The sequence below is a fragment of the Apodemus sylvaticus genome, chromosome 6, assembly GCF_947179515.1.
Source record: "Apodemus sylvaticus chromosome 6, mApoSyl1.1, whole genome shotgun sequence".
Taxonomy (NCBI): domain Eukaryota; kingdom Metazoa; phylum Chordata; class Mammalia; order Rodentia; family Muridae; genus Apodemus; species Apodemus sylvaticus.
In genome coordinates this window covers 127,006,403-127,034,093 of record NC_067477.1, presented here as the reverse complement: position 1 = coordinate 127,034,093, position 27,691 = coordinate 127,006,403, and positions in this window count along the sequence as shown.

Here is a 27,691-nt window from a genome sequence, read left to right as displayed (position 1 = left end):
GTTCCTTGACAAAACTCCAATCTTCCATCAGAATATCCAGCAATCCAGCAATCCAGCAATCCAGCAATCCAGCAATCCAGCAATCCAGCAATCCAGCAACTGCAGAGCCCCCTTGAGCTCTGGCATTTATGGCCTCTTGAGAGTGTCCAGAATTAAATTATCTGCAGCTGGCAAGAATCACATCCCTCCAGTACACAAGACAAATCATAATCACCTGCTGTGAAGCAGCCTCTTATCCAACACTTGGGATTAAAGCAAAAACCTATTCATATAATATATTGAATTTTTAAATAAATCAAAACTCTCATGGCGATCTAACAAGTCCCAAGCATTGTACTCAGGTTATCAGGCTTGGCAGCAAGCAACTTAGTAGCTAAGCCATCTCATCAGCTCGTAAAATAATTATTAATCAACCATTTTACTGTCATCCAACAAAGTATATTTGACCCATAGCTGTAAGGAAAGTAGGACTTTCCTTTTAAATTTGAGCTTGAACACACATTGGCCTTCTCCTTTCATTCAGTCACACCTACTAACCCTGAAGTAGAGAAATAAGTGCATAAAGTATACATAAGTTTAAAGATATTACTAAACCCCTCTTCCTTAAGTCTAGCCATTGGGGCAAATTATGTAAAATTCTAATAGAAAATCTACATAGTTAAAATTTTAGCTCTCACAACACTCAGAGGAATCTCCACTCCCAGGTGCTCTAACAACGCCCAGGATCATAGGATCAGAGGTGAGGAGGACCCAAATCTGTCTCAACACCAGGAATAACTGGGGCCAGCAGGACCCAGGCACACAGGAGCTCTACCAGTCCAGACATGGGTTCCTTTCCCTCTGTCTGGGCTGGTGGCCCAAACAGACCTTGGGCTCAAACTCTGCAGCCAGTCTCACAACACCCAGAGGAAGCTCCACTGCCAGGCGCATTTACATGTCCAGGATCCCAGGAGCTTGGTCACACCAGGATCTCAGGGTTGCAGAGGCAACTCACTCCCAGGAGCTCAAGAACACCCAGGATCTCATGATCACAGGATCCCAGAATCATAAGATCACAGCAACAGCTTGACTCTGAGGAGTTTTGACACACAGGAAGAACAGGCTCCAGTCAGATATATCGAGGTCAGGTAGCACTAGAGATAACCAGATGGTGGGACACAAGCTGAAGAACATAAGCAACAAAAACCAAGGCTACTTGGTATCATCAGAACCCAATTCTTCCACCATAGCAAGTCCTGGATACACCATCACACCTGAAAAGCAAGACTCAGATCTAAAATCACTTCTCATGATGATGATAGAGGACTTTAACAAGGACACAAATAACTCCCTTAAAGAAATCCAGGAGAACACAGGTAAGCAGGTAGAAGCCCTTAAAGAGGAAACACAAAAATCCCTTAAAGAATTAGAGGAAAACGATCAAACACGCGAAGAAATTGAACAAAACCAGCCAGGATCTAAAAATGGAAGTAGAAACAATAAAGCAATCACAAAGTGAGACAATCCTGGAGCTAAAAACCCTAGAAAAGAGATCAGGAGTCATAGATGCAAACATCAGCAATAGAATACAAGAGACAGAAGAGAGAATCTCAGGTGCAAAAGATACCATAGAAAACATTGACACAAGAGTCAAAGAAAACACAAAAAGCAAAAAATTCCTAACCCAAAACATCCAGGAAATCCAGGACACAATGAAAAGACCAAACCTTAGGATATTAGGTATAGAAGAGAGTGAAGATACCCACCTTAAAGGGCTAGTAAATATCTTCAACAAAGTTATAGAACAAAACTTCCCTAACCTAAAGAAAGAGATGCCCACGAACATAGAAGAAGCCTACAGAACTCCAAAAGACTGGACCAGAAAAGAAATTCCTCCCATCACATAATAATTAAAACACCAAATGTACTAAAGAAAGAAAGAATATTAAAAGCAGTAAGGGAAAAAGGTCAAGTAACATATAAAGGCAGGCCTATCAGAATTACACCAGACTTCTCATCAGAGACTATGAAAGCTAGAAGATCCTGGGCATACATACAGATCCTAAGAGAACACAAATGCCAACCCAGGCTACTATAACCAGCAATACTCTCAATTACCATAGATAGAGAAAACAAGATATTCCATGACAAAACCAAATTTACACAATATCTTTCCACAAATCCAGCCCTACAAAGGATAATAGAAAATACCAACACAAGGAGGGAAACTACACCCTAGAAAAAAAAAGAAAGTTATCTTTCAACAAACCCACACAAACATAATTCCACTTCTAACAACAAAAATAACAGAAAGTAACAATCACTTTTCCTTAATATTTCTTAATATGAAAATTAATATTACCAACATATCTTAATCAATTGAAATTCAAAAATAAGAGGAATTAGAAATTTGTTGGCTGTCACCCAGTAGTCTCTCTAATTTGGTAATTGAAAAAATATATCCAATATTGTATAATTCATATATACTTTCTGCTTGTTTTTATGGGACAGTATCTTGGTGTGTACCACATAATTGTCTTGAAATCACGCTTCTCCTATCTCAGCCTCTATTAGTAGGATTATTTATTAGATATTTTTACTCTATACTATGTTTTTCAGAACAGCTTACATATTTGGAAATTACTTATACAGCCAAAAGAAACATAGACAATTAATTTGGGAGATGGCTTGTAAGAGAACAATTAAGAGTGACACTGAATGTTTTGTTTGATATTTATAATTATTGTATCGATTTTGAAGATGACCTTATAAGTTACTCTTTTTCTGAGATGAGTGCTTTTCAAAATTATCCCAGCCAATGAACCAGAATCTTACCCTCACTAGTGTCTGTGCCACCCTCCAAGCAAAACTACTGTTCATTGACACAGTTGAAGAATGGTTTCATGGATAGACCATCTTAAAACACACACCATTTCTTAAATGAATGTAACCTGTTCCCTGTGGGCTGAGAATGATGACAATCACTCAAGTCAATTAGCTTTGACCATAGCAGGAAATCTGTATCCAAATAATTGTGCCTACAATTTAATCCTTGATGCAGCAGAACTGTCAACTCTTAGCTTATCTACTATGGAGGTAAAATTCTTTGGTGATGTGACGGACATTAAGTACAGCCTTATCACAATGAACTCCAATGTCTAAAAATTGTTCTTATTTTGGGTTTGTACCACAGTAAGTTAAGATTTTAAGCTCTACTAAAAACAAAACAAACAAACAAACAAAAAGACTTTATTTTTTATGTTCATTTAATAACATGTCCATCATTCTTATGATTGGTATAAAATTTATATTGCGTTGAATATAATAAAAAATAAAAATATTTTTTTAAAAAAAACAAAACAAAGCAAAAAAAAATCTCAGTTCTGATCCCCTCTAGCTCCATTAATTAGGAAGAAATGGTTCTAAAACAATTTTCCAGAACCAACTCAACAGAACTCCTTTAAAATGCAAAGAGGAAACCAAATTGTCCCATGCATCACTAGCTACCTCGGGAAACCAACCTTGGACTTAAACAGACTGAATAAACAAGGCCAACAGCATAAAAACCGTTCATGTGGAGGGCCAGTCTGATTTCTGTTTCATGGCTGCTGAACACATAGTAGGCTCTCTGTAAGTGAACATGGCTTAGACAAATTCCTCCCCATAACCCACAGATATGTTGGCTATCAGTTGAGTCCCAAAGGGTTTCATCATGAGCAAGCCTCTTGGATGGGGTCAGGGTTGCAGTTTGAAGTGCCTGTTAGACCTCCCGGTGAGGGCCAGCAAGCAGCCCACAGTTTGGTTTCTGTGAAGTGCTCTGGTATAGAGATGTAAATGGAAAGTCACTGATTATGCAGATGCTGCCAAAGAAAAGAGATCCCAAGGTGGCTGCAGCCTGCACCTTAATCTCCGTAATCCTGTGCCTACCAACAGGGAGGGAGCATCAATAAGCCAGAGCTCTGCTTCCTTGGGATATCACGTCTGTAAGGAGAGGGATGTTCTCTTGTAGCTATTTCCCATGCACCTAGAAAGGTGACAGTGGAGGCACTGGCTGAACACCTGATAAGATTTTGTACTCTGGATGAAGCTCAGCTGAACAATCATTCTGCCTATAGATGATTTTGCTTCTGTTCTAATCACCATTCCGAAAAGATGATGGGAAGATTAACGTTGCTCATTTTCAGGACCCTACTCTCCTCCAGAGTTGTCTCAAAGTCTGAAAGATATTGAGGTCTTTAAGTAGCCAGAGCACCTCTTGACTCCTCCCCCGACCCACAGTTTCAGCCCATTCTGTGCCCCAAGTCCAGGGCACAGAGGGTTTCTGGGAAGCCTTTACACCAGACATGCAGACTAAAGCAAGGCCAGACAGGGTAGAACAGTCTGGAGTAAATCCAGACACACATCAGAACCATCAGCGTCTGTTGCCAAGAGACATCAGCTCCGCCATTCATTCCACGGACACTTCATGTAGGAATGTGGCCCAGGAAGGCCAGCCAGGTCAGTATGATTTTTCGATAGAAAATAAAAGATTTAAATTTCCATGCAATTGTATTGACTTTTATGTGAATGGCTTTTGTGGGGGGAAATAAATCTATACAAGAAACAAGGGCTGTGATATTTCTGTCATTCTTGAAATGCTGTCGCAAAGATGAGGCAGGGTCCGTGGGTGCTGCTTTCTGCTCTGACATCCTTTACGGAATCAGGAAGCAAGACACAACCTTGCAGACTGTCTTCTCTCTACCTCTCCATTCCAGAGAAATAATTCCCTACAATTGGAAGGAACCCCACTACCCCTTGCTTCTTTTATGCCTGTAAATGCTCTTTCCTCTTCTCTGGGCTTTAACCTTTCAAAGACAGAATCTTGAAATGCTGTGTTCAGCTTCTGCCTCTGCCTCCCACTGAACTTCAAGGTGATATAGGTTACACTACCTGTCTCTCTGCTGTGCCTTGCTTATGAATTAAATGTTGTGGCTGGCATATAGCTACAGGACAGGATAGGATATACCCAAGATTTCAGGATCCACAGGGCATTTTGGAACATATACTCACGGATATTGTGTGACTCTACATCTTGACTCTAGAACATGGAAGCTTTTTTCCCTTTCTGGACAGGGTCTTTTTATGTAGTCCAGCCTGACCTCAAACTCATAGCAATCCTCCTACCTCAGGACTCAGAAAATGAACACCACCCCCCACCCCACCCCCCCCACCCCCCCGCACCCGGCCAGGGATGTTTCCACTTATCTCCAACACGACCACTTGTTTTATCTAATAACAATGGGGCAGGGGCCAACAGTGACCTGTAAATACTGAGATCCCACCAAATTGCAGCAACATCAGAAGAAATTCAGAAATCACCACATGGCAATAATATAGTCCAGACCATTCATAGAACTGTTCAAAGTAGACCCACCCTCTAGCTAAATCTGAGCTCAGTTTGTTTGTTTAAATGTTTAGTTGCCATCTGTAAGGGTTTGGGCATTCTTGTGTTTTGAAGGAACACAACAAAAAGAAGTTAGGTCTTTGAACAAAACCAGAGCAATTGGAAGAATCTTACTATAGTCTTCATTAAAGTCCATACTATTTGACATCCTAATTTTATCACAAAGCATGAAAGGAAGAAGAGACACGTGAAGAAGCAGTAATGACAGCTCGGGGAGACATCTCTGTGCTCCAATGCTTAGTGCGGCTTGGAGAGGAAGACAAAGCCAACATCATTTTCCTTGAAGTGAACATTGAGCTCACAGATGTTCCATGATCGCATTTGAGTTGGTAGGATAATCTTTTCAAAATGCTCAGTCTGTACAAGCTTTTATAACTGCAGTGTAAGCCAGCCATGCTCCAAGTGAATGTCCACTTTTCCAGAGGCAGATGAGCCCTGCCAGGGGTGTTGCACATCTGGATGGTAGTAGGTTCTCTCATCTGAAGCCCCAGAGGATGAGGAGTAGCGTAAACAAACATTTTCGCATTTATCTACTAACCTGTCAGAAAAGGGCCAGAACACCTGCCATCAAATGTGTAGAAATAACACGGGGGAAAAAGTCAAACTGAAGGCATTAAATCACCATCCAAGATAGGATAGACCCTGGCTATGAAACATCTTAGCTTTCATACAAAGATCATTAAGAGAATTCAGTAAAACATATTTATAAGAACAAAGAGAATCTTCCTTCCAAAACTCAGTCAGAAATTTAAATAATCTACCTCAGATTTTCTTTTAGTCACTTTTTAATGTGTTTCAAAGTAATACATTGATTGTAACTTCTAAGTTTAAAATATGTAAGATTGGGAGGTGGCTCAGGGGTTGAGAGCATGTGCTGCTCTTCCAGAGAACCTGGGTTAGGTTTGCAGCTCTCACATAGAGTAGTTCACAATCTGCCTATAACTCCAGCCTCTGGGGATCCAACGAGCTCTTCTGGATCTGCACATACCTGCACACATGTGCACATAATTACACACATACACATAAAATAAATATGAAAATAAAATCTTTTTTAAAATGGGTCTCCTAAGATGGTGGAACCACATGGTGGCTCACACCTGTGCTTTCAGTGCTTGGGGGTGACCAAAGCAATAGGGTTGTCACAAGGTTAAGAGTATTCTATGTTACAGAGAAAACTCCAGGAAAGCCTGATTGAGACTCACACACAAGCACAAGTTGGGCAGAAGTTTCCCACATCTCCTAAGATGAATGTGAAAGACATACATACCTAGTACTGGCCTATTAAAGGAGATAATGAGTATAATGGGCATCCACTGTCTGAAATGCCGAGGATTATTATCTTCACGCCATTAGGTCAGCCCCTTTTCTATAGCACCATGCACAATTAGGCACTTAATAAATACTTTTTAGGGTTGTAATGACTGAGTAAACTCAATGCAGGCAATTTCCATCTTCCAATTAGCTTTCTGTGGAATGACATTTGGCCAAAGTGGGAAGAGGTAGGAGCAAAGAGAGGGTGTTGAGTGAGTAGTTAAAAATGAAGGAGCCTGAAACCCTGCAGGACTGGTTTGAGAGGCTGAGATTTACCCCACCCCACCCCACCCCACCCCACCCCACACACACCAGGGTCCACAGATGACATCATGAGAATCCATATCAGGATCAACAATGAAACTGTATGATGGAGAACACCAAGCTGATCAAAAAAGCCATAGTATGAGTGTATACTAAAGACCCAGGGTTTCCATGTATACAATATAGAATAGTCCAGGTAAGTCAGAAGTGTGAGCAGGAAGGGGCAGATGACGAAGAACAGGACAGTGGAGAGAAAAGATACAAGCCTCCTGTCATTCAATAACCCTCCCCAACATGTGTGGCCTGTGGAAAGATAAGGGCCTGCAAAGAATTATGTCTGTAGATCTGTTAATGCCTTAGAAAGGTGACCATATGCCCAAACCTCTGTATTAATAGTCCTTTAAATTTTATTTCTGTTTTAATTAAAACTACATGGGGCCAAGGGAACCCCCAGAAAGTGGGGAGGAAGGATTGTAAAGCCAGAGGGGTCAAAGACACCAGGGCACCCACAAATGTAACTAAGCAGAGCTCATAGGGCCTCACAGAGACTGAGGTGGCAACCATGGAGCATGCATGTGTCTGAGCTCAGCCTCTGTGTATATGTCATGTATGTCATGTATGTCATGTATGTCATGGCTGTGTAGATTAGTGTTATTGCGGGACTCCCAACAATGGGAATGGGGTGGTCTTAGTGTATCTTTTAACCCATGTTTGGTAGCTATCCATGGCATGCCTGCTCTCTCTCTCTCTCTCTCTCTCTCTCTTTCCTTCCTTCCTTTTTCCCTTTCTTTCTTTATTTCTATTTCTTTTCTTTTATAGGAGGGAAACAGAGTAGGAATTGGTCTGGGTGAGAGGAGAGGTAGTGGGAGGGGCTGGGAAGAATGGAGGGAAGAGAAACTGTGGTCAGGATGTAATGTAGGACAGAAGAACAAATGTTAAAACGAAAATTAAGCACATCCTTCTAGTGGAAGGGAGAGAAACAGCTCTTTACAAAAACGTACAAACACCCTAGCCACTCTGACTCATTCTTTGAAACAGTCTGGAATACATTTGCTTCCTTCCAAGTCATGCCCACAGCACGCATGTCCACCATCTTAGTGTTTCTAAACAAGTCCTTGAGCTAAGCATACCCAGGATTGTGTCAACTACCTTTCATTCCTGAGTCTTAAGTTGGATGTGCTCAAATGAGTATACCTTAAACTGAGCATGTCAAGAATACGCCCACCCCAAAGTACTGATCTGTGTGAATAAAGTGCTTTCTCAAATAAAATCCCAATGCTTCAGGGAGAGAATTAGTTTGGAAATAACCTCAGTGCTCTCCATTTTCTTTCGAGGAATTAATCTTTATTCTTATCTTTTGGTTTTGATTTTTTCGTGTTATACTCACAAAGATAGAAACACATATAGTATAGGTCAATTTCTCCTGCTTCATAGAAATCAGTGATTCTCAACTTCCCTAATGCTGAGGCCCTTTAATACAGCTCCTCATGTTGTGGTGACCCCTGACTATATAAGTTACCTTGTTGCCTCTTCATAACTGTAATTTTGCTACTGTTATGAATAATAATGTAAGTATCTGATATGCAGGATCATGTGAAAGATCATTTGAACCCTAACGTGGTCACTGACCTGTGAACCCTGAAAAGGTCACAAGCCACAGGTTGAGAAGCACTGATGTTATAGGTGTCTTAGACCCTGCCGGGTTAGGGAGGGGCAACACAACACCATCGACTTCTGCGAAGAAGCAACACTGGCAACTGCCAGCTCTCTGGAGGCCCCACTGGAAGGAAAGAAGAAGCAGGCCTCTGGATGCTGAGTGACTTCTCCAGGGAAGAGAAGAGGCGCCAGAAGCAGGCACTTCACCCGGATTTCCCATCACCAATAGTCACTCAAGACAGATTTATTTCCAATGTAAGGTAACAACTTTTTGAAAGAGACAGGCTTCTAGAAGAGGCATACATGCTGCCGAGCTGGGGCCAGGAACCTAGAACAATTCTCTCGGTCCTTCAGTGACCACAGTAGAGAAGCAAGGGAAAGTGAAAATAATTCTGACGATGCTTTGAAACTGTAACCCACCACAGCACATGGAAAGCCTGTGGACTCGGCTATGTCTCCTGGTTCTGAGCAGTCTGACTTCTTATTACTCACCACCAGCTTGTAACCGTATAAGACCCGTTTCCCTTTTGAGCATCCCCGAAGACCAAAAACATACCCAAGTTTAATCAGGAGTGTGCCTGAGTGTGTGCAGCATGCCTAGTGCAGAGGAGACGGGGTTGGAGACCCCAAGCCCGTCTCCTTTGCATTGTGTAAGCATGTGCACTCGCTCACTGGGTTCTCACTTGATGTATATGCCCAATTTTATTTCCAGTGATTGACCTGGACTTTGGGTCTTAATGGCCTAAATATCAAATTTTGTTGGTTCAGCTGCATACTTAGGATGCTTTCACTCTTTTGCCCTTAATTAATGGACACCATTCAACAATGAAGGATTCTGTTTAATCTTTCTTCCCCCCCCCCCCTAATGAGATTTAAATTATTCTGTTTACACATGGCCTAAGAGAGCAGCTTTTTCCGGGGAGGATTGGTGGGAAGTGGTGTGAGTTGGGTTTCCTCAACAGAAAAAGCGTCTTTGTGACTGTACAATCAAGAGTTTCCCACCTGGTAGTCATTTAAGAAGCTGGTTGTTTAACCCTAATCACGGGAACTTTGCACTTAGATTAAATTCCACTCCTGTTTGGTTTTGACCTAGCAATTCATCCTGTACATCCGTTTTTAAATTAAGCTTTTTATTGTTTTGTTTTTAGAACTTTTGAAAGATTTAAAAGCTAAAGCAAGGGCTGGGAAGATCGCCCAGTCAGTGGGGCACTTGCCACTGGAGTACAGGAACCTCAGTGTGGATCCCCAGCACCCACATAAAAAAGCTGAATAAGGCAGCAGACACCTGTGAATCCCAGAGCTGGGGAGACAGAAACAAGTGCATTCCTGAGGCTCCATGGCCTGCTCACCTTCCCAGGCCCATAAACTCTAGGTTCAGTCAGAAACCATCTCCAAATATTAAGGCGGGGCAGGATCAAGGAAGACACTGGGTATGGCCCTTTCTCCTCTTTGTGTATACATACACACAAATGCAACACACACACACACACAGAGACACACACACATACACATACACACACACATTCCCCACCCTTTACCATGCCACAGTCAGAAAGCAAAGTCTGTGCTGCCAAATGACTATTTATCCCAAACTCAATTCCAGCAAATACATTCAAAGTCTATGCCGAATAAGCTGTTGTCTCCATATAGTGTGTCGAAATGCAATATTACCCTGAAAGTAACCCAAAGGGCCAGATACTGTTTGGACTTCAGGATCATGTTTCTAGGATGATGGGAACATAAGTGGATCCCAACCCCCAAACACATACCATGGTCTACACACTATAAAAAATTTATTAGGTGAGCCCACTTTAGGGTAGTGCTACATTCTTGAGCTGGCAGTGATCTTGGTTTCCATCGGAACAAGCTGACTGAAAATACAGTCCTTGAAAGGACTTACCCCAGACCCTCAGGAAAATGAGCTTGTTGGCTGCCAAGCCATTTCAGGAGAGAATTCAGTTGCTCTGGAAACAGGTCTTGACAATGGCTGTGTGTGCCAAAGGGCTGAGCTTGCAGAGGGCACCGGGTTCCCGCCTCTTGAGTGATCTTAGGGCTTTGCTCTCCAAACAGATGACTTCATTCTGACAACAATGCTTATGTTCTGAGGAGCTGCCAGTTCATGCACATTATAAAATAAATTCTCTCATTGACATTGGAGGGACAGGAAATACAAACACGGCCTTTATTAAAAGTATGTGAATTGGAAAAGGTAAGCTGGAAAAGAAACAAGATTTCTCCCAAAAAAAGAAACGGTGGTAACTATGGAAACTAAATACCCAATCAGCAACTATTTCATCAGCTTTAGTATTAAATAAGTGTGCATGGCTACACACAGCTCCCTTATCATAGTGAATCTTACCTCAGCTTAAATACGGTGTTTTAAAGGTTAGGGTCTAACAAGATCCACATTTTCTCTTTAATACCTGTAGACCTACCTTCACTAAAGGAAGAAGAGATACTGGTCCTTACCAAAGGCTGACAGTGCTTTTAACCCATGTCCCCATCCCACAAGGAATACCAAGGGCATTGAGAGTAGGTAAGGAAAAGACTCTATAGCTTCCCTCTCCTTTCAGAGCAACCTTTCAGACATGACCTCTTCTCCCTAGTGATGTTTGGCCTCACACCCAGCTGTAAACAAATTTGAAAAACATAGAGATGATTTTGCACATTGTTAACTCTAAACACATATGAATACATACAACTCCAGATGTATGCACGCCTTTGGATGACTTCCTTTCCATCAGAAGACTTCACATGTTTCCTGTGACTCTCCAGACAGCTTATGTCAGTCTTTTCTTGGCTTTTGTGCTTAGTATCCCTCTCTCTTCTCCTCTCTCTCCCTCTCATCTTCCTAACCTCTCGCCTCTTCCTCCCTCCCAATGATATCACAATGGTAAAAGTCACTTTTAACTCACAGATCTGACCCATGGATTTGTTGACCTCTATGCTAATGTAGGTTCCTGTATGCCACAGGGGTAAGACATCTCATGCTTAAAGAATGTGGGCCACCACATGCCATCCAAGCTTCAGTCAGGCAATAAGGAACATTCAGAGTCATAGCCAATTAGACTAACAGAGTTCATTCAGAATGTCTGCTAAATCCACCTACATCAATGATTGCAAGCTGATCCCATAACTTCCATTCTATTGTGACTGATTCACTTGAAATTTCTTCCAATTGTACCCTGTCCTCCAAAGGAGGAAGTAAGCCACTGGGTTGTACCTTTGCAGGGCACCTGTCCCTGAACCTTTCTTATTTCTCTATACTGCTTCGTACTTGTCATAAAGTAAGCATCTGTACCCCACCTACCCTTTGGCCATAATGCTCTACCTCACCCACAGGCCCAGAAGCATAGAGCAGCCTCGCATACACTGAAACCAGGTACAAAAACAAACCCTTCTCCTTTGAACTGTTTCTCTCAGGTGTTAGCCACAGTGATGAAAAAGCTAACAGCGGGTTTCCACACTAGTCAATCATTCAGTTCTCCTGGATCCTGTGCGGTATCTTTCCAGGCCATATTTGCATTCAAAACTCCTGCCCCTAAGAGACTCAACTTCAGCTAACTTCTTAGGCAATGAAGAGTGAGTCTAATTGGGAAGGTGGGAAAATACATTACTTTTGCATGACAAGAGGCACCAGGCAGGACTAAAATTTTAACCAATGTTGAGACTAAAACTCGGGATATATGAAAGGTCTATCTGTGGAAATACACCTCTTTCCAAGCTAATTCAAAAAATGAAATATTTTAAAAAAAGAAGTTTGGACAGAAGTACCCTGCATGGGTAGGCAATGCTTCTCCCATAGGGCATGGATTATTAAATTAAAATGTCAGCCCCAGATATCTGATCCTTCCCTGTGAGTCACTTCCCTATGAGTTAAGAAGGCCATAGACAAATCACCCAAACAATAAGCTATTGCCATGGCTTTGAGTTGCCCACTGTAGCTAGATGGTAAGACTCTTTTGATAAAGAAACAACGCACTTTGGTTGAAAAATAAGGAGAAGTCAAGATAGAGGTTTCCTGGAAACATCTTCTGTGCCGGCTAGCTGTCACATCTGCTAACTACTGGAGTAGAAAAGCCACCAGAGCAGCTCTGTCTTCTGAACATGACATGGTGTTACACCCATGAACTTACAGAAGCCATGGCTACTTGTAAACAATCAACCCAAGATCATTTGAGTCAACATTCCATCACAATGAGGGTGTCATGAGGCCCTGCCCATAGGTGACAAGTTATGGTAAATGATAGCTATACCAGTGTAGGAGTAATTAATTTTCTCTGGGGTAGGACTGCTTATAGCTGACTCATGCTCTGGTGGATGGTCTCATACCCACACACATGCAAAAAGCACTAAATAGACTCGTGAATTATACATTTTAAAAATTTTTTCTTATAAAGAAAAAGATATGAAGTTTGGTACAGGAAGTTTTGAGAAAGTATTTGGGTTTGATTTTATCATGATTGGTTATATATACATGTATGAAATTGTCAGAGAATAAATAAAAATATTCTAAAATATGTTTTACTAGTTTTATCTTTATATTAAACCATCACATAACTTATAAGCAGCATACATATATATATTTATATACAGATATACATAAACACATCTCAGAACTCAGAAGGCAGAGAATCTTTATGAGTTTGATGCTAGTCTGATTTATGTAGTCAGTTTCAGACCAGCCAGGGTTACATGTTGAAACTCTATAAAATTAAGAAGAAAAAAGGGAATATACAAACTAAGATGGAGAGATGATAGATAGATAGATAGATAGATAGATAGATAGATAGATTGAGATATATAAATATATAGATGTGATAGATGATAAGTAGATGGGTAGATAGATTTAGATCTTCCCAAGCCCACCCAGCTAAAGACTCTAATAGCTTGGCAAACAGTCTTGCATTGCCTGATGGGAATTGGGCCGAGTAAAGAGACTTCAGCATGTTCTTTGGTCTATTTCCAGTAAAAATAGGAAGCAATGAGCTTGCTCCCATTCCAGATTCCAGCGCATTCAGAGAGTGTAGATAGTGGTGATGTGTCTGCAAGGCCTCTCTCTGTGTATCACGTCCCAGAAGCCAGCCAGCACGCCAGACCACCTGCCAGCATATGGTTAGCACATTGATGTCGGCTGGTTTGTCAGCCAGGTACCATGGCTTATTCTAAGTCCAAGCTTCCAAACCATAGGAACATAAAACCACAGTGCTGGCCAAGATAGCAACAAGAGACTCTTCTTTATGTGCCACACGAATGGCTCTGCACAAAGCGGTCTCTGGCAGTTCAGAGCAGCATAATACCTTCTGACCAGATATGTCTCTTCTCCAGCTGTTTTGGGTTTACTTTCTGTAGACAAGAAGACAGTGGGTTCAAAAGTGCAGGTAGGTTATTTTGATATTTGTTTAGAAAAAAAAAAAAGGAAAGGAAAGGAATACTTGAACCGAGGAAAGAATACCTCAAAGTAACTCTAAAAATCAAATTCTCTTCTTGAAAATTCTTAATTTCTCAACACTGAGTTAAAATAGTTGGGTTTTTTTTTTTAGTTCATCAGTTATCAGATCATATGCGACTAAGAAGAATAACAGAAAAAGATAGTTTTACTTTGCCTAAAAATAAGGTCTATTTAGTATATGATATAGTGTTGGGTGCTAGACTTGAATTTTTGCTATAAACTGCTTTTTTCAATGGGGTAATGTACATGAGAAAAAATGTATTGCCAGGCATGATCCAGCATTAATGAGGTGTAGGCAGGAGGATCAATAGTTCTAATTCATCCTCAGCTACATAGAAAATCCAAGGTCAGCCTGGGCTATGTGAGAACTCATAGAAAGAAAGAGAGGGAGAAGGGAAGGAAAAGGAAGGGACCAAGAAAGGAGGGGAGGGAGGGAAAGGGATTATTTTCAAACATGGGCTTCAATACTACATAGGACATAGTTCAGGAAAGAAAGGAAATAAATGCTACAACATCCTGCCTTGTACCTGGATATTAAATAAGGTACAAGAAAGTGAAATCCAAGCAGATCACATGATGTCTGGGAATTAAGAGACAATGTACTGTTTAGAGAAACTGAGGCAACTTCAACATGCAAGGCAGAGCACCAGAAAGAGAAATTTATATTGGAAACAAGCTCTAGAAATCCACATAGGAGGTCCTGAAGTCTTTGGCAGAATTTCCACTTCTGCATCTGTGTGGTAAGGAACTGTGACCAGGCAGAAAAGAGCTGTATGTGAAAAAAATGACCAAGGAGCTGTGGGCTGAATAATTTCTGTGAGGCATGCAGATTCTAACCAGCAGTGCTAAAGACATCGTACTGAACAAGCAGAGCATTCAGAAGGCACCCCAGAAGTATTAGAACTAAGCCACGCCACAATGAGGATACTATGGGCCTGCACTATAAACAGCCTCAGAGAACAAGTCAATCTACACACGGCTTAACTGTTCAACGAAGTCCAACTAGAAGAAAATCCCAAAACTTGACTTCACAATGGGATACTCCTTGCTGTATATCTTATCCAGAAAGAAAATAATCAATTAAAGAGATAGGATAGTAAAACAGGACCTCGAGCCAAGGAAAAACCCGGTCAACAGAAATATACACATAAACTAGGAAAATGATGATTCACAAGTACTTTGAGAATCATATTACACATATCCAAGGACTTAAAGAAAACACAGCTAATACAAATGGAGACAGTGGAGATATCAAGCAGACATAGGAACAATACCTAATAGGACCTGAGTCTTTTCAAATTTTAATGAAAATGGAAAAAACTTGCAGATCTGAAAACAACACTGCTCATGAAGTATAAGTATAAAAAAAATATTAGGGCACATCATAGGAAAATTGCTCAGATCTAGAAACAGAATGATGCGGGGAAAGGCATGTACAATACAGAAGGATGAAGTAAACAGTGACATCACAGCAGAGACACAGTGAAATTGACAATGATAACCACAGTGACATCACAGCAGAGACACAGTGACATCACAGCAGAGACCGTGACATCACAGCAGACATCACAGTAGCATCACACACAGACATACAGTGACATCACAGCAGAGACACAGTGACATCACAACAGAAACACAGCAACATTGAAAATGACAACTGCAATAACATCACAGTAGGGACACAGTGACATCACCACAGAGACACAGTGGCATCACAGCAGAGACACAGTGACACAGTGACAACCACAGTGACATCATAGCAGAGACCCAGTGACACTGACAATGACAAGCACAGTGACATCACAGCAGGGACACAGTGACATCACAGCAGAGACACAGTGACACTGACAATGACAACTGCAGTGACATCACAGCATAAACAGTGACATCACAGTAGATATACAGTGATATCACAGCAGAGACACAGTGGCATCACAGGAAAGATACAGTGACATCACAGCACAGACACAGTGGCATCACAGCACAGATACAGTGATACTGACAATGACAACCGCAGTGATATCACAGCAGAGATGCAGTGACACTGACAATGACAACAACAGACACAGGTGACATCCTAAAGCACTACAGGAAAGGAAAGAAAACAAAACATGAACATCCATATGCATCAAAACTATTTTTTAAAATAGAAGCAGTGGATATGGAGGAGGGGATTGGGGCTTAACTTGGAAGGGATAACACTTGAAATGTAAATAGAATAACCAATAAAAAATTAAAAATTAAAAAAATAAAGGCTAAATAAAAGTATTTTTAGACAAACAAAAGTTGAGAGAATCTACAACAATCAAACTTTGCTGTAACAAAGAAGTTTTTCAGCCCTAAAGAAAATGTTACCTCATAGATCTTCAGGTCTACAAAAGTAATGAAGAAGTTCAAGAGCGGTGAGTGTGTGAGCCTGTCCAGGGGAGATTTCTTTAAAACACATGCGCAGTAGCTTCAGAGATGGCTCGAGTTTAAGAGTGCGTGGGGCTTTCTCTGCGGACCAAAGCTCAGTTCCTGACACACACAGCGGGTGACTCATAACTGCCTCCTGCTACAGCTCCAATGGAACCAGCTTTCTCTTTTGGCCTCCTCAGACAGCTACACTCACATGCACATACACACACACACACATACACACAAACAGATACACATGTATGCACAATCTTAAAATATTTTTAAAATATATGTTTTAAGGCAAAAGTGATAACAATGCATTATGATATTATTACAATATCGCAAAAAATCAAATGGAGAAAATTAAAATTAAATAATTTTAATTTTCTTGTATTTTATGTATAAAGTAGTAACATTATTTGAAGATAAACCACAATGATGTGTGTGTAGTAAATGCTATCATGGACACCAATAAAAAGCCCTGTTATCCACTGTCTTTAAGAAACACATTCTAACACCCAGAAGGCAGAGGCAAGTAAATCTCTATAAGTTTGATGCTAGCTGTTCTACATAGTCAGTTCCAAGACAGTCAGGGCTACACATTGAGACTTCGAAGAAAGAAAGAAAGAAAGAAAGAAAGAAAGAAAGAAAGAAAGAAAGAAAGAAAGAAAGAAAGAAAGAAAGAAAGAAAGAAAGAAAGAAGGAAGGAAGGAAGGAAGGAAGGAAGGAAGGAAGGAAGGAAGGAAGGAAGGAAGGAAGGAAGGAAGGAAGGAAGGAAGGAAGAAAGAAAGAAAGAAAGAAAGAAAGAAAGAAAGAAAGAAAGAAAGAAAGAAAGAAAGAAAGAAAGAAAGAAAGAAACGAAGGGAAAGAGAGAGAGAGAGAGAAAGGAACGAAGGAAGGTAGGAAGGAAGGTAGGGAAGGAAAGAAAGAAGGAAGCTCAAACGAAGATCTAAACATTAACAACGAAAAGGTAGAAATATGTGCTATGTAAATACTAATGGTAAAATTTCTATATAGAATGTAAAATTTCTATACAGAGTTATTTATATAATGTTTGTTTCAGACAGAGTGAATAGCAATATTTAAAAAGCAGTAAATAGAAGAGATGCATTTTCTCTCGGATAAGAAGGGTCAAGTTAAAAAAATAAAAAATAAAAATCCTAAGTCCTCTGGAGGCCGCACAGACAACTCAGCAGTTTAAGATAAGAGTGTGCACTGCTCTTGCCCGGGACCTAAATTTGGATCCCAGCACCGCATCTACCACACTGGGCAATGTCCAACCGTCTGTAACTCCACTCCCAAGGGATCAGATGTCCTCTTCTGGCCCCCATGACCCACACATGCATGGCAGACATACACATATAAATAAAGGTAAAATAAATAGTATTAAATCCTAAGTAATCTAATTAAGAAGCCTAAACCTATATGAAACTAAAAGCTGATAGAAGTAATATGGCTCCAGCCCTCCTCTCTCTACACTTCCTCCCAGCACGGTGCTGGATTCTAACTATTGGAAAGGTTGCTCAGAGATCTGAGGAGAAACTAATTAGAACAACTTGTTTTTAACCTCTGGAAAAAAAATCACTAAGACTGTCGAAGACCTGCAAATATCATGCAGGTAACATGACTGACGGGCACATTTTATGCTCTTCAGGTAACACGGATGAATGTGCACGCCTTCTGGGTACAAACACAACAGTCATCCTGAAGACCTAAGAGAAGTCCTGATGGGTTTAAAAAATTCAAGCCATACAAGGTACAAATGTTTGTGAATAAATATTCATACCAGCTTTATTCATAATTGCAGAATTTATATGAACAACCTAATGTCAATCAACTGGAGAATGGATACACAAATTATAGTACATCTGTATATCAGAGCATTATCATACAAAATAAAGTACCTGTATTACAGTCTGACCTCAAATTTTCTTCCCCGAGAAAGCGAGTCTGTGACTTGGAGCAGAAAGGCAGTGAAACTGATAATGTATTATTGCTGAGTGAAGTTAGAAAAGGAAAGTTTCCTTGACCTCACTGGTCAACACCAGGGCTCCAAACAACCTTCCCAATATCGCAGAAGCCAACACTATGCTGGAAGCAAGGCCAGATATGCCAAATGACAATGCCTGACAACACACAGTCAGGGAGGTTGGGAGAACCAATCAGCCAGTCTATCTGCTGTGAGCTCTTGCTGTTCCTGACTCCAGCCACCCCTTACCACAAGCCATAAAGAAGCCATTCAGCCACTGTAGGTCTTCCCAAATGCCTGATCCACAAAAACTATTGACTAACTTGGCAAGCAATAAGGATAACGTTAAGCGATGCAATGTCGCATTTGATGCAGACCCTGAAAACAACAGAAGCAGCAAGTGGACTGTCACCATCCTTTATAACTGGAGATCTGCTCCCGTCTGGTCTCACTGCTCCTTGGAGAACTAAATACCCCTTTACCCTGAAGACATTGTCCCTGTGCATTAGCTCCCTGTTATCCTAGACAGGTAACATTGCATTCATCTTCTCCGAGACAGCCTGGTTCCTACACAGGAGTGGTAAAGTTAAGACTCACGAGTAAAATACATTTCTCTTTTTCTGGAACCTAGTCTCTTTCTGAGGCTACTGGGAAAAAAAAATATTTTACTAAAAGATTATGGGTAAACAATGACCTAAGGGGGAGGTATATCTGAAAAATGGGCTTCTCTCTTTCTTGGTGGAGATTTGTGATATTCCTGTAAGAAGTGGCTCTAGACCAGGCACTAGCCCAAAGAGACTCTGAAAAATAATTCCATGGCAAAACACATCAATCTTTTTGCATCGGCATGTTGACGGAGCAGGCTGTGCTCCGAGGGGCCTACTCACTGGTAGGAATAAGTCCTTCCATGGCAGAAAATGGGCAAAGTGCCTTTCCCCTGATCAAACTCCATCCAAAAAATACAACCACAAGGGACACAAATACACACACACACACACACACACACACACACACACATCTTTCTAGTTCCCTAGTCATGAAAGAAGTACAAATAAAGGAGTAAGCGTGTGCCTGTGTTTACTTTACAGTGGGTGTTTATTTTCCAGTTTCCATAGGAAATAATTGAGCTAGTATTATCTTCCAAAAGTAAATACTTTTATACAAACCTCCCTGAAACTAATCCCCAGGCCAAGATTCCTGCTTCAGCCTCCTAGTGCGCTCATACCCACAAATTCTCACGTCGTGGTCCACAGCATAAGAGTATTAACAGGGCATAGCCTAAATTCTCCCTTCCTCCACCCCGCCCCCGACTTCCTGAAAGTTCACTCCCTGTACAGTGCCATCCTGGCCAGGTCCTACTGCTTGACAGGAGAGATAAAAATCAAACAGGAGGCCAGAAACACAAGGAATCTTGACCTTCTCAGTTTCCCTTGACACTTCCCTGGTCACTCTATTTAAAGCTTATCTGGATCTTTTCTGGAAAGTACATTAAGACTGGGGGAGGGAGACCCGTTTTGTGAAGTATTTCGGGGAGGGGAGAAACTGTGAGTTTTGTGGTTCTGGGGCTTTCAGTAGTATTTTCCCTAGTGTTGTTTATTGGGTTTTCTTCACAGCCCCAATAAGTTTTCCCTTCAGCAAAAACACCACCTTTTAACACCACCTCCCTACTCCTGGAAGTGCCAAATATTTCAAGTGTGAACATAATAGTCACTGTAAGTTTTTGATTTTGTTTTTCAACATTAAAGCCTTCACTTTCTAAACACTATCCTTTCTGGTAATGCAGAAAGCTCCTACTATTTTTTGAGGGGTTAGGTCTAGTGACTTCTCTCATGTCCAAATCTCAACTTGAGGATGTTTATGTAGGCCTCTGACTTAGAGCCAAGAGGCCTGGACTTCCCTTGTCTGCCAGCACTTTAACCACATTTTCACCTGGATAAATGCATCGAAACAGAGAAAAATGTGGCCAGCTACAGACTCATACTTGTAAAAGAATTAAATTATCCAAGGTAGGATGAAAGTGGACCTGAAAGGGATTCAGCTTTCTGTTCTTCACAGGAAGTAAGTCATGTGGTCACTAAAGGTCAAGGAGGTAAAAATCATTAAGCCAGTTAGAAAAAATAGAGCAAGAGTTGTTTCTATTCCATGTATTTACTAGAGATGAATTCTGAAGCCATGACAAATCTTCAAGCCCTTATGTGCCTACAACATAAGTGTCAAACCCCAGCATACCCACCCGAATATAAACAGTGTACAGGAAACCACTCAGAAGATAATAAAGAAAAGTTACGCTCCAACAAAATGTCCAACAAAGACAAAGCCAATGAACAAAACAGTTATCTATCCATTTAGTAAGACATAAGGCAAGCATTCTAATTGTAACTATAAAATCACATTGTGCCTGCCACAGACCCAAAACACCCTGAGTTTTTAGGGTGCTCTATTCCATTCATTTGATTCAAGGTCCTATTCAGGAAATATTCCTATGGAGAGTTGAAAATGCACAAATATTCATTAATTCAGCAAGTTTCCAGCATATTGGTGCCATATGTTGTTAATAAAAATAATAGTGTGTTGTTGTTTTTTGAAACAGGGCCTCCTCTATTATATAGCTCTGGCATCTAGGAACTCAAAATATAGGCCAGGCTGTCCTGAAACTCAGAGACCCATCTGCCTCTGCCTCCCAAGCCCTAGGATTAAAGGTGTTAGGATTAATATAACAGCTTCCATCATCGGTAATTTGCTAATAACTCTTGACTTGCAGTCCCAACTCTGCCACTGGATGTGACTGTGGAATGACAGTTGGCCTCTCCATTCATCAGTTTCCTAATTTGTGGAAAGCGCTGCTAACCCTTCTCTGTGAGCTATTGTGCAGATAGAACAAGATGTCACCATCAAAGTGCCCGGCACAGAGCTCAGGCTTTTGGGGACAGGTATTGTTTTTCATTTCTCTTCAGCATAAAGCCATAAAGTGTCTGCCCGCTTTCACCTATTCACAAACGCACAAACTCAGACACGATTTACATGCCTACAGTCTGCTTTTCTCTTCCTTGAGTATTTATAATTCATGACAGAAGTTATGCGGCCTTCTTTTCCACTGAGACCTCTGGCATGCAGTCCACCTCATTGCAGAGCACTGGCTAATCCACAGACCGATACGAAGAAGCAGAGCTAATCATCCAGAACCGATCACCTATTCGCCACTGGCCACATTGCTATCCCCGTTTAAAGTTGAAGAGAGACCTGAGGTGGCTGAGCAGCTGGGGCTGGATCCCAAGCGAGCAGATGACAGAAGCAGGGCATTTAGTCCTGCTAAGCTTGAAGGCCACATGCTTTCCATTTTGTTGAGACACCAAGTGTAGTTTCTTACCACAGTGTCACGAACTACAGTTACAAGAAAATGAGACCACTGTTTACTATCTGCCATGGCTAGATTTTAAATCAAGCCTAAGGATATAAAACTCATGACCTCTGAGTCTTAAATAAAATCCCACTTGAATTAAAACAAAACAGTGGAGAAATGCCTTAGCACTGATATTTGAAAAATCCCCAGAATGTGAGTTTGCAGCTTGATTTTCTTGATGGAATGTCCCTGTGCAGAGATGGATGGACGTCTGTGGTATCAGAACGCCCAGCTTCCCTGTAGTGGAATTCAGGATTCTAAAAGCCATGTGCTCTCTCTTCCTAGTTACCAACCATAGTTTTTCAGATATAATTATCCCTTTACAGAGTTTATAAACCTTCTTCCCAACAGTTTAACAGATCCAGAGTGGGATTAATTTTTAAATGGAAAAGCAAATTTGTTTCTATCTCTTCAGTAAATGAGTTGTGCAAGGCAAAAAAACTGCTCTGCCTCAGGTTGTTCTTAACATGGACGCTTTTCCAGAGTCATTAGCCGGGCTTCAGGGAGGTAGCCTTTGCGCTCTGTACAATGAACAGCTCCTGTCTCATGCCAAGCACTAGCACTTAATCCATAACACACCTGGCACAACTCCAGGCACAGTGCCCGGCATGCAATGGCCCCTCCATAAAAATTTGTCCAGCTAATTAGTAAATAAAATCTGTCTGCCTAAAACAAAGAACCGAATACATCTCTCCTTGACTCCTCACCATAAGCCTGGCTTTTCTTTGTCCAGAGTCTCCTGCTACTACAGCCTGCCACCTCCCAACCTAAGAGCTAAATGTAGCCTCAGTTTTCCATTTGTACATAACAGATACATGGTATGTCTACCCCACAGACCCTAAGATGATCAAAGTGGTGAGAAGACCAGAAACCGACAAGTAACAGTAGATGCTGATGCTCTTGAAAATGGAAGAGAGAATGTGTCAGCGTTCCATCCTTGCTCACAAGCCAATCACATGGGGAGCTTTAAAAAAAAAAAAACTAACTTTCCATGTCACTCAAGTTAAATCGGAATTTCTAGACCATAGAAAGGAGCATGCTATTTAAATATCTTGCTAGTAACTTGGAAATATTGCAAAGGCAAGATAGTGTGCAGATGGGACATGCCAGGAAGGAGGCACACGGACCCACACAAGCAAGAGCATTCACTTTGCTCTCTGGATAGAAGAATATGAGAAACAGAAAGCCCACCCTGGAAAAGCAGCTGATGCTATCCAGCCATGACGCCCTTCTGAACTCTGTAGTCCTTGATGCTATATAGGCTCCACCTTCCCTTCCCTACTTCCATGAAGAATCCTCCAGAAGGTTGGGTCTTCTTATTGGGGAGGTAATGGGAACTTGCCCCAGGTGCCCTACACTTCTAAGACAGATCACGCTACTCACCAAATAATCCAGTTCCAGTCTCCATAGGATTATGCTGTCTCCACTCTCCTATCTTGTCCTTAAAACTAGAGATTCCAAGCAGTAAGTCCCAAAAAGCACTGATGAGTTGTCCACAGGCATGTATTTTGGAGTACTAAAGGCAGACTTAAAACAGAGTAACCAGAGATCCAAACATCAGAACTGCTCCATCCTCCACAGCATAGAAAATACATTCAAACACAAACATACATTCAAAGGCATGCTGTAAAAAAACGAAGGTAAGACCCTGACCTATTTTCCTTTCTATAGCTCTGATGAAACACTCTGACCAAAAGCAACTTATAAGGAATATTTATTTGACTTATATAGCCAAGTCAGTGTCTACCTTTGAAGGATGTCAGGGCACGAACTCAAGCAGAAACCACTGAAGTACAGTCTTTGCTGGCTCACTCAATCAGCTTCCTTATAATAGCACAGATCCACCTGCCCAGGAAATGGTACCCCTCTCCCCAAAATAATGGACTGGGCTCTTCTTTATCAATTAACAATCAAGATAATCCTTCATGGATGTGCCCACAAACCAACTACTCAATTGAACCCCCCCCCCCCATTTTCAGATCATTCTAGGCTGTGTCAGATTGATAAATGATAACTAGGACTGAACTAGGACCAGGTCACTGCCTAATTGCAATGCACTGAACGTTTATGTTCCTCTACAGTTCACACGCTGAGAACCAAACAGTGTGTTAGATTTGTATATGAGGCATCTGACAAAGTTAAGAAGATTAAGTAAGAGCATAAGAATGGGGCTTGTATAGATACATGTAGTGGTCTACAAACTTCCCTTCTCAGCTGCTACTCTAGCCAAGCTAGGATATCAGGAAGGCGGCCATCTACAAAACAGGAAGGAGGCCCTCACAGAATCAATGTTGCGTGAGTTTAATATAGCACTGCTAACATCCAGAACTGGAGATGACAAATAGCTATTGTTTAAGCCACTAATCCAGGGCATTTTATTATAACAACCCAAGAAGATTCAGACACCATCCTGAAACAAATCACAATACCCCCAACCCTCAGTTTCTTCATCAATGGAAAGATGATAAACCCTAACTCTTCACAAACATCAAAGGAGGTAATATGCATTTGTTTGTTTTTGCTATCGTTGTTTTGGGTGTTTTTGTTTGTTTGTTTGTTTTTTGTCTTATCTCATTAGGTAGCTGGCCTTGTACTTCCTATATAGACCAGGCTCAAACCCACAGATACCTACTTATCTCTGCCTCCCCAGTGCTAGATTAAAGGTATATGCCACCATATCTGGTCAAGGTAATGTGTGCTTGAAGAGCTTTGCAAATGGTGAAGCGCTAAAAACGCGGTTCATCAGTCATCAATCTCCTGGGCCATGCTCCCATATTTTCACCCTTGCACAAACCAACCATTTACAACACCTATTTATATGGAATTGTTTATATCTGTCTCTACTGTCAGACTCCAAAATCCTCCAGCCAAGGACCAAAGCTCACTCATTGATCTTTGCACCCCTGATGCCAAGGCACACAGTTGCTGGCCGGGAGCGAATCACAGAACAATCCGCAGGTGGCATTAGATAGCCTTTCTCTGTGTCTCCTAACACGTCGGGGCCCTCCTCCATTCCTTAGCGTGAGGTTCAGCTAGCCTTTGTATTTTTCTAAACTGCTAGGGTGTAGGACCTCAGATGGTAGAGACTGCATATTTTCTTTACTGCATCCCTACTGGGTGGTTTAACGACTAACACCTAGTAGGAATTCTGTGAGAACTGATAAAAGGTAGAAAATGAGTCATTTCCTAAGGAGTTCACGTTGTTGAATTTCACTGCTCACAGCTGTGCTATATTTAGTCCATCTCCAGTGGAACAAACTGAACATGACTTATCCACCGGGTCATATTTTACCAGGCTCCTAAAAGGTCCCAGCCATGCGGCTCTTTTATTCTATTGCAACCAGAGAACTATTTGAATGTATCATTTTATTGTACAAATCAATATCATCCCCCAGAGAACAGAGACTAGTCATTTATACCAATGGCAGTTGCATGGCAACCTCTCCTTCCCCCCAAGGCTTGCTGGTTAGATCCAGGACTAAGGCAGTGGGTTTTTCCATCTGGGAAGGACAATAATTTCTAAGGGGAAAATACACCATTATGCAGTTACTCTCTCTTCTTGCAAAAAGAAATCTAACCATATCATAAAATGGTATGCTTATAAAGTATTTGTATAAATAAATGTGTGTATTTAGCTACTGGGCTCTAAACAAAAGTTTTTAAGCATTTATATTATATAATTTTTATATACTATGTAATTGCTATACATGTATGTATGCTTATTAGAGAGTAAATATGATGGTTTTTTTCATTCCAAAGAAATTGCAGAAAGATAACTTATTTTGTGTGACTGCTTTGTTCCTAGCTCTGGGGATCAAACTCAAGGTCCCAAGTATACAAGACAAGCACCCTTCCTTCATTGTCTTTCATCTCTTTTCACAAAAATAAACTTTTAAAGTAAGTTACTATTTTCTGGATGCAAAAGAAAGCTCAGAATAAGATAAACTTTAAAAGAACAGATAAGGCCACATCAAATGGCCCATGTAAGCCATGGTGGGCTTTTGCTGTGTGGGCTTCCAGATGTTTATACACAAGAACACTTCCATGTATAAAACACCAGAGTGGAAACATAGTTTTACTTTGAAACCTCACGGCATTCCACGGATGCTCCTCTGGATCAACATATGCTATCACTTTTAACACTTTTTGATAGGATAGCGTTTGAATGAATAATAATGTGATTGCTTTCTTGTGGTATGCATTCTTTCACTCTGATGAATAGTTGTGAAAACATTATAATGCATATTTCTCTAAACTTCATCTAATTGTTTTAATAAGATTTATTTTACGGACTAGATCAAAGGCTATACACTTACTTGAATTAAGCAATTTAGAGTACTTCCAATTTTTTCAAGCTAATAATATGTGTTTGCTCCCCAGAGAAAGATAACACAAGTTTAGTAAAACTCTGGCATAACTTAAAATTGTTTTAAAATAGTAATTAAGGGCTTTTGTGAAACCCGTATGATAATTTTGATTTTCCCTTCATTTTGCTGTATAACAATACAGTTTACATCCTCCAGCCTGGGCATGCCTCCAGCATTCCTCATTCCACCATAATGCTTCCCCACCCCTCTGCCTACTTGGGTGTTTCTTTCAAGCACAAGAGATGGCAACCAACTTCCTTGTGACAAACTCTGGATCAATAACTTCTATTTATTGTCAGTGGGGCGGTGGTTATCAGTGTTTTTCCACAATCCCAACCCAAGCCCTAATGCTAAGAGGATATTCACTTCAGTTTTCTCATAAACACAAAGTAGTTTGGTTTGTTGGTTTGTTTGTTTGTTTTTCTGATTTAACCTACAGTGAGCAGACCATTGTAACTAATGGTTAGCCATTTTTCAGTGAAGAGGTGATGGATGGCCCAGGAAACCACTACAACAACCCAGAAGGTTCTCAGCCATTAGCTGGACCTGACTGCAAGAGTCCTGACCTGGCTCAGCTCTTCACTTGCTTTATAATTTCAAGTATAAGATCTTTGATATTTCTTTTCCAGTCCCTCCTCTTCAAAATGGGGATAAATCCTATACTGCTCACAGGCTTCATATAAAATTAGACACAATACAATGCACAGCTGTGCTTTGACATGGCCCCTAATTGTGATAATGTAAGATGTTATCTTGAACATGTGCAGCTTTTTTTTTTCCAGCCTACAACCCTTGGTGCCTCAGTCATGGGAGGGATCAACTAGGTATAAAGAAGGAAAGAGCAAGAAAATTGGCTCAAGGTGCATTATTAGCTGGATGAAGTAAGGAAGCCTAAACTGCCCAAGCACTGGAACTGGTTCCTGATCATGTTATTCTATGCTTTTAAACTCCCACACACACTCGATCGGCTGCCAAAACATATAAACCTCTTTGAATTACACTCCTTCTCTTACAGGAGCGATTGACTGCATTTGGATGTGATTTTCCTTTGTTTGTTTTAATTTATAGATGACCAGGAATGCTGGCCTGCCTCCTTTTATTTAAACACCCACCGTTGTTCTGTTAGGGTTGCTCGCTCTTCTGGGATCTTAGTTTTCTGGTATTTTTTAACCCCTCTAAGAATAGTTGTGGTTAGAAGTAGCTCCAAGAACAGCCCAAGATCTTTGGACTCATTAAAGACGTCCACTAAGCCTCAGACTGAACCAATAAATCACAGTATCCACGAAGGGTGACTGGGGTGTGGAGGGCAGTTGGAGAACCTTCAGTTGGCTCCAGAGGGCTTCATGGGTCTCCTTCTGGGATGACAGTCCCTATAAAGGAACAAGGGTTGGGACATGCAAAAAGGAAGATACCAAGACTTATAAAGACTCTTTTCATCTGTCTGTAAGCCCCT